Source organism: Orcinus orca, chromosome 15, assembly GCF_937001465.1.
Source record: "Orcinus orca chromosome 15, mOrcOrc1.1, whole genome shotgun sequence".
NCBI lineage: Eukaryota > Metazoa > Chordata > Mammalia > Artiodactyla > Delphinidae > Orcinus > Orcinus orca.
In genome coordinates this window covers 8,955,194-8,961,193 of record NC_064573.1, presented here as the reverse complement: position 1 = coordinate 8,961,193, position 6,000 = coordinate 8,955,194, and the positions used below count along the sequence as shown (strand labels likewise).

General features: G+C 39.1%; 1 protein-coding gene across 1 annotated transcript in view; it reads right to left on the bottom strand.

Moving 5' to 3' along the window:
* Positions 1–1,231: 1,231 nt before the first annotated feature.
* The window catches only part of TMX3 (thioredoxin related transmembrane protein 3), a 436,882-nt gene continuing 432,113 nt past the window's right edge, over positions 1,232–6,000 (bottom strand). Inside the window, exon 17 of the transcript XR_007471698.1 lies at positions 1,232–1,243. The gene's annotated coding sequence lies outside the window, so the exon portion shown is untranslated. The remainder of the gene's footprint in view (positions 1,244–6,000) is intronic.

Genomic DNA, 6,000 nt, shown 5'->3' with positions numbered 1-6,000 from the left:
TGTGGCTAAAGTTCCAGAAGTGGGCTAGGAGAACATTGCTCCTTCAGCACAGATACAGCTACATTTACAACTCTCCCACAGGACTTTTAAATTCTATATTCTGTTAACTTAAATATATCATGTATATTTTTACCTTAAGAAATTAGGCTCCTGAAAGAAGCTGAATTTAGTAAACATTGGCTACGATAAAAGTAGCTTTTTTTTATATAAATTATGATGTGAAAAATAGCCCGAAAGATGAATAAATCCTCATCCAACTCTGACAACAACAGTAGCTCTTTGACATTTGTGACATTTTGAACATCAGAGAAGTCCGCTCAGAAGGAACATTCCTCCATCACAGTATCCTTCTTGCCAACCTCTTCACCCTTTTGTTTTCTCACCTCGGTGCTCCCCAATTTTCACATCATTCCAAACATGATTAACATTTCTTTCCTTTCTGAGGGAGGAGACCTTATTACCCACCAGTGGTTCAGAAACTTGGTTAGCAGGGGTTGCCATATGGCATTTTCAAAATTGTTTTTTATCTGCATAATGCCATTGGATCTTTTCATTAAACACCAAACTGCAAGAAAAATTAGAGATGGCTTGGCATGCCTGCTGAGTCTTATTGGATTTAAGCTGTGCTCACAGGAGTTAAGAAAATCAGAAATCAAATTCAAATCTTACGGACACACACACACACACACACACATTCAAATAATAAACTTGCAAGAAATGAGAGAAATTTTGATGAGTGTGAAATTACCTGTTCTTTAGAGACAAGAGTAAAACCATAACTGGAGAAATTTCTAGTATTTCTATAATAAAAACGGGCAGATCTATTTACTTTCTCAGAATTTTCACACTCAGACACTAGTTAATGCGAAATTGGGGCATAAAGTACAACTTACTATACTTGATCAGTGGGAGTAGCTAAAATAATGCCCCCCCATCTATTTTTCCCTTAATGTACCATATGTGTTTTTTCTGTCCTTGATGGGTTTACTTTTCATTTTCAGTCAAGGAAACCAAATAGATGATATCTGTACAGCAGCCCCTCCCAGCCTGCTACGCGCCCCCCCAATTTCCCAGACTTAATCAACCGTGGCTGACACCACTGGTTCTCACAGCACCGTTTCCTGCTGAATGTATCATGAAGTCCTTCCCAGCACGTCCTCCAGAACAATAGCTACTTTCATCAACATGAGCTGGCACAAGAGACACGACTTATTTTGTACCTTCATTAAATCACCCAGATTATCTCTCACATGTAAGGTGCTACTCCTCCCCCACCATCTTTATCCTTTTAGGAAATCAGATTCCAAATCACAGGAATTGCTTCTTAATTTGTCCCTGTACATTTTATATAATTGAGTCATATTCTATTAAACTTGGAAGAAAATTAACTGCTCCTCTGATGCAATATTAATTTTATAGAAGGGGAAATGAAGGCCTAGAATTAACTAACTTGCACATTTTTTCATGACAACTTAGCTGTGATTTCCATGGTGAAACACAGACATCTGAATGCTAAATCTGGGCATAATTCTACTGTAGTATACTGGAGTCCCACATCATTTTAAAGAACAGATAAAAGTTTTCTATTTTTAGTGTTTAGAAAATCCTATCAGAGATAACCTATTATTTGCTCACTATTAATGCATTTTATTCAAAAGTTTTAATGAGTAGTAATTCAACATTTGTTGAATACTTATAATCGAAGTACTTTGTTCATCACTTTATGTGTAACGAATATTTACAATGTTTGATGACAGCTGCCCATTCATACCCAGGTCTATCTAATTCAAGGTGACCTTCCCACTAAACACTGGCTCTCTTCTATTTTTTAGGTTTTATTTTAATTGAGGTAAAATTCACATAACATAAAGTCAGCCATTTGAAAATGTACGACTCAGTGGCATTCAGTGCATTCACAATATTGTGCAGTCATCACATCTATGTAGCTCCAAAACATTTTCATCACCCCAAAAGGAAACACCATATCCTTCAAGCAGTAACTTTCCATTCTTCCCTCTTCCCAGCCCCTGGCAACCACTAATTTGATTTCTGTCTCTGTGGAGTTACCTATTCTGGACACTTCATATAAAGAGGATCATAAAACAGGTGATCTTTGGTGTCTGGCATTTTGCACTTAGCATAATGTTTCATGTCCATCCACGTTGAAGCATGTGTTAGTCCTTCATGCTAGATTCTCAATCTATTCCATTGATCCGTATGTTGATATAAGCCATGATTTATATGTTTTATACACTTTAAAGTGACTTTGGTTCAAACACACACACACTATACACATACACATGCACACAACACACCCTTGCAATGAAGCACAGTAAAGGAAGAAAGGAAGCTTCCTTTCACACGTATTATCTCAGACTTCACATCCACCACAGGGAAAGAATGCCTTCGTAGTCTCCCTAACTTCTGCATAATCAGGGGCATTTTCAGGATCTTGAAACTCTTCTAGTTAGGTGAGAATCCTAACACAGCCCTCAGCCCAGTACATTCTCTTTTATAGGGGAAGTGTGTTTCATGCCAGGTTTTATTATCACTGAGACGTGTGCTAAGTAAAAATTCCCTCCTTCCTTCCTCCTTTCCCAGTTCATACAGTGTTAGTTTCTCTACCTAACTTGGTAAAAATAGAGGAATGAGAGAAATCACATCTGAGTTCCTTCATAGAATATTTTGTAGGTCTCCCTCACAGGTATTTACAAGTGTACTCCAAGAAGTAGCTCTCAGACCACAGGTTTTCCAATAAAATCATATAAATCTACTCAAAGTGATTTTTCAGAACTACTACCCTGGACTGGGTTAATTGTATTTATCCCTGGTTTAGGATTCACCCAGAAGATACCCCAAATTTATTTAATACATATTTATTGACTGCTTGCTGGCCAGGTCCTGTAATCAACATTTCTGTTGAGGAAATCATTAACAAACTTTTCATGTCTAAAAGGATGTTGATCTCCGAAGAGGTAACGTGGTTAATTCTATGAAAAAATCCAAAGTAAAAGTATTAGTTCCAAAATAAAATGTTAAATTCTGGATATCCAAATTTCTTGAAAATAATTTATGGATCACTCCACTAACCCTGATAATTTGGGTGAATATAAGAGGACATAATACTCTCCACATTTGATGTAGGTATAGGGCTGCTCTTGGGACTGTGTATCAATGGCATGGCTGTTAGGGATAGTAAAGTGTTTTGGAGTCTTTTTGTTAAATTCTGCAATGCAAATGAATCTCTTTATGAAGGATGTAAGCTTTACGAAGTATGTAAGCTAGCCAGAGTTACTAATAACCTCACACTCAGTTTAACATGGGGGAAATAGGGGCCTAAGGAAAGATTCTGAGTGGGATGCATACTTGGTAAAGAAGGATGCAACTCCTTGAGACCTGTGTCTCATAGATACTAAAATGTTCAACCCATTGGGACCAATTTCACTGGCAAAGCTTAAACGGAAGGAGTTTCGTGAATGAAGTGAGCTTTATGAATATATGCATATCTAAAAGGCAGAGGATTCAAAATTTCTCTCCTAAGAGTTCCTTCTTTAAATTGGCCAGAGTGGTCTGAAAGTGGTGAAATATGTACATTTTGACCAGCATCACTCCCTGTAACGAATGCTGTTTGCATCCCACTTTCTATCTCCTGAGTACCCACCTTTTATCTCACTGGAAGACTTTTACTCAAGTATCTGCAACTGTCTACATGAAGGCATTCTCTGGCCATGACAGTGTGCTCCATCCAGTGTGGAAGGAAAGTAGGAAGTACTAGGTGAACAGCCCTAATGCAACAGTGGAATTGGTAGGTAAGGCTCATGAATCTTGCACCCTCGGTCAGGACACCTCTAAGGCATACTCTACGTGGCAGTGCACAGGCCCCAGTGAGAGAGCTCCAGGTGACCAGTGTTAACCTGCTCATTGGGACATCGTGCTTTCCTAGCTTCCTTTCCAGTCTCTCTTTCCTGTTGCCATAGCTTTGCTTTCTGGGATCCCCTCTGCTATGATCATCCCAGGAGGTAGGTGGACCCCCATCCAAAGTTTTGTTCAGGGGTCAATGCAAATGATGTCTCAACGAAAAGATTAATATTTACATAATTGAGGTCCGTGGGGGACCTCTCAAGCAGGTCTGAGATTGCTTGAGAAAGCAAGGAAAGGAAAGTAGCCTGGCTTTGTATTGTGTTTAAGGGCGGGGCCAAGGCGAGCAATCCCACCCAACAGAGGCTTGCAACACTCCCATGGTTTGAACCTTCCTGCAGTGTCAAAAGGGGAGCACTTGGTCTTTCTCATCACCTCCCACACATATGAGGCTGAAAGAGAGAGGGATGAGGCATAGAAGTTGTCAGCATTCAGACCTCAAAAATGGGGTCAGACTCTTTATTACAATTCACACCAATGTTTGACTGATGACTGAAATGTAATAATTTTTATTTAATTGCATTTGAGCTTACTGGTGTGCGTCATTGTGGCACTCTGTGACTGAGGCCTGAGGCCAGAAAGGGAGGTGAAAGCTCTCTTGCGTGCGTGCCTTGACACTGTATGGGTACTGAGATGGTCAGTAGCTGTTTCTTGTTGGTGTCAGGGATGAAGCAGCTTTCAACTGACCGAAACATTTTCAGGAATTTAACTGAATTGGTGGGAGGTGTGCTTGCACTATGTGTGGGGCAATTGTTTATCCTTTTTTGTAGGCTCTTTTGTGAGTATCTGTATGTCCTTAATTAGTGTGTCAAATGAATCTCCTTAGAGGATGACATCATCAATGTCATGTCCTATCTGTACTCCTGGAGAAAGACTGAAGCAGTTAAAATCTTTCCTGCAGAGTTTGTGTATGATGGCAAGGCTATGGAGGTACCCCAGTGGTAGTCTAGGAAATGTGTATTTTGTCCCTTTGGAGATGAAGGCGACTGCAGCTAAGAGGCTATTGAAATAGGCACGGAGAGAATACATTGGCCAGATATATAACCAGCAAAAATATTCACTGGTTGCTAATTGGAAGGAGTCGATAATTTCAATAATATTGGGTGTGGCAACCATAATGCAATCCATAAGGTTAAAGTTGCGATACTGCACTTCGACGTACCATTTATTTTTTTCAGGGTTTAAAAAATAGGCTAAGTTGGGCTGCAAAGAAGCAGTGGAGATATTTACACCTTCACTAATTAGGTCTTGCATAATAGGTTTCAAACCTTGAAGGACCTGTTTAATTTATATTAGACCATATTAGCTATTTTAAATGGGAGGTAAGGTCCATGGCATTACATTTTATCAAGCCAATTTGTAAGTGCCAGAGACGTAATTTAATTTTAAAATATTATTCATTAGGTCAGAGCATCCATGCCCTCTATAAGATATTTTAGGGGAATGGATGCTAGGACTATGGGCAATTTAAGCAAGGCAATAGTTCTGAAGAGGCATACCTGTGTGTACTCTATTTTATACCCAGTAACTCCTCTAAGTTAATAGGGGCACCATGTTTAAATTTAGTGGAATCTCCTCATCCAAATTTAAGTCCCAGTATTAAGGACCAGAAAGTTTTCAGTTGGTTTATTTTCTGTAGATGTTAAAGTTAATTCAAAACCTGTATTACAGAGGTGCAGAAGCCATTCGACACTCTTTTATCTTTATATTGTATCATTTTTAAAATTTTGGATTTCCAATTAGATCAAATTGTGGACCTTCATTTCAGTTTTGTTGCTGCTTTCATGTCTCCTTCCTCTGTATCCAGGTCTCTTTCTATTTTTCATTCATTTCTATCTTTCGATGTTTTTTTAAATCACTAGATATATTTCAGGGTGAGCCTCCTTACCCTGTTTGCCTTTATAATTTTTTTATTCCAAGAAGCCACAAATCAGTATTGTCAGGTTTAGGGGCCTCCCTCACGGCAATGGGTGCTTTATAGGGTTTAAAGTCCCCAGGCCTAAGTAGGTTTGAATCGGCCTCTTTGCTATGCCACGGGTGTGCCAAGTATGTATTTCTGCATAACCCAGAGGGTGAGGATCT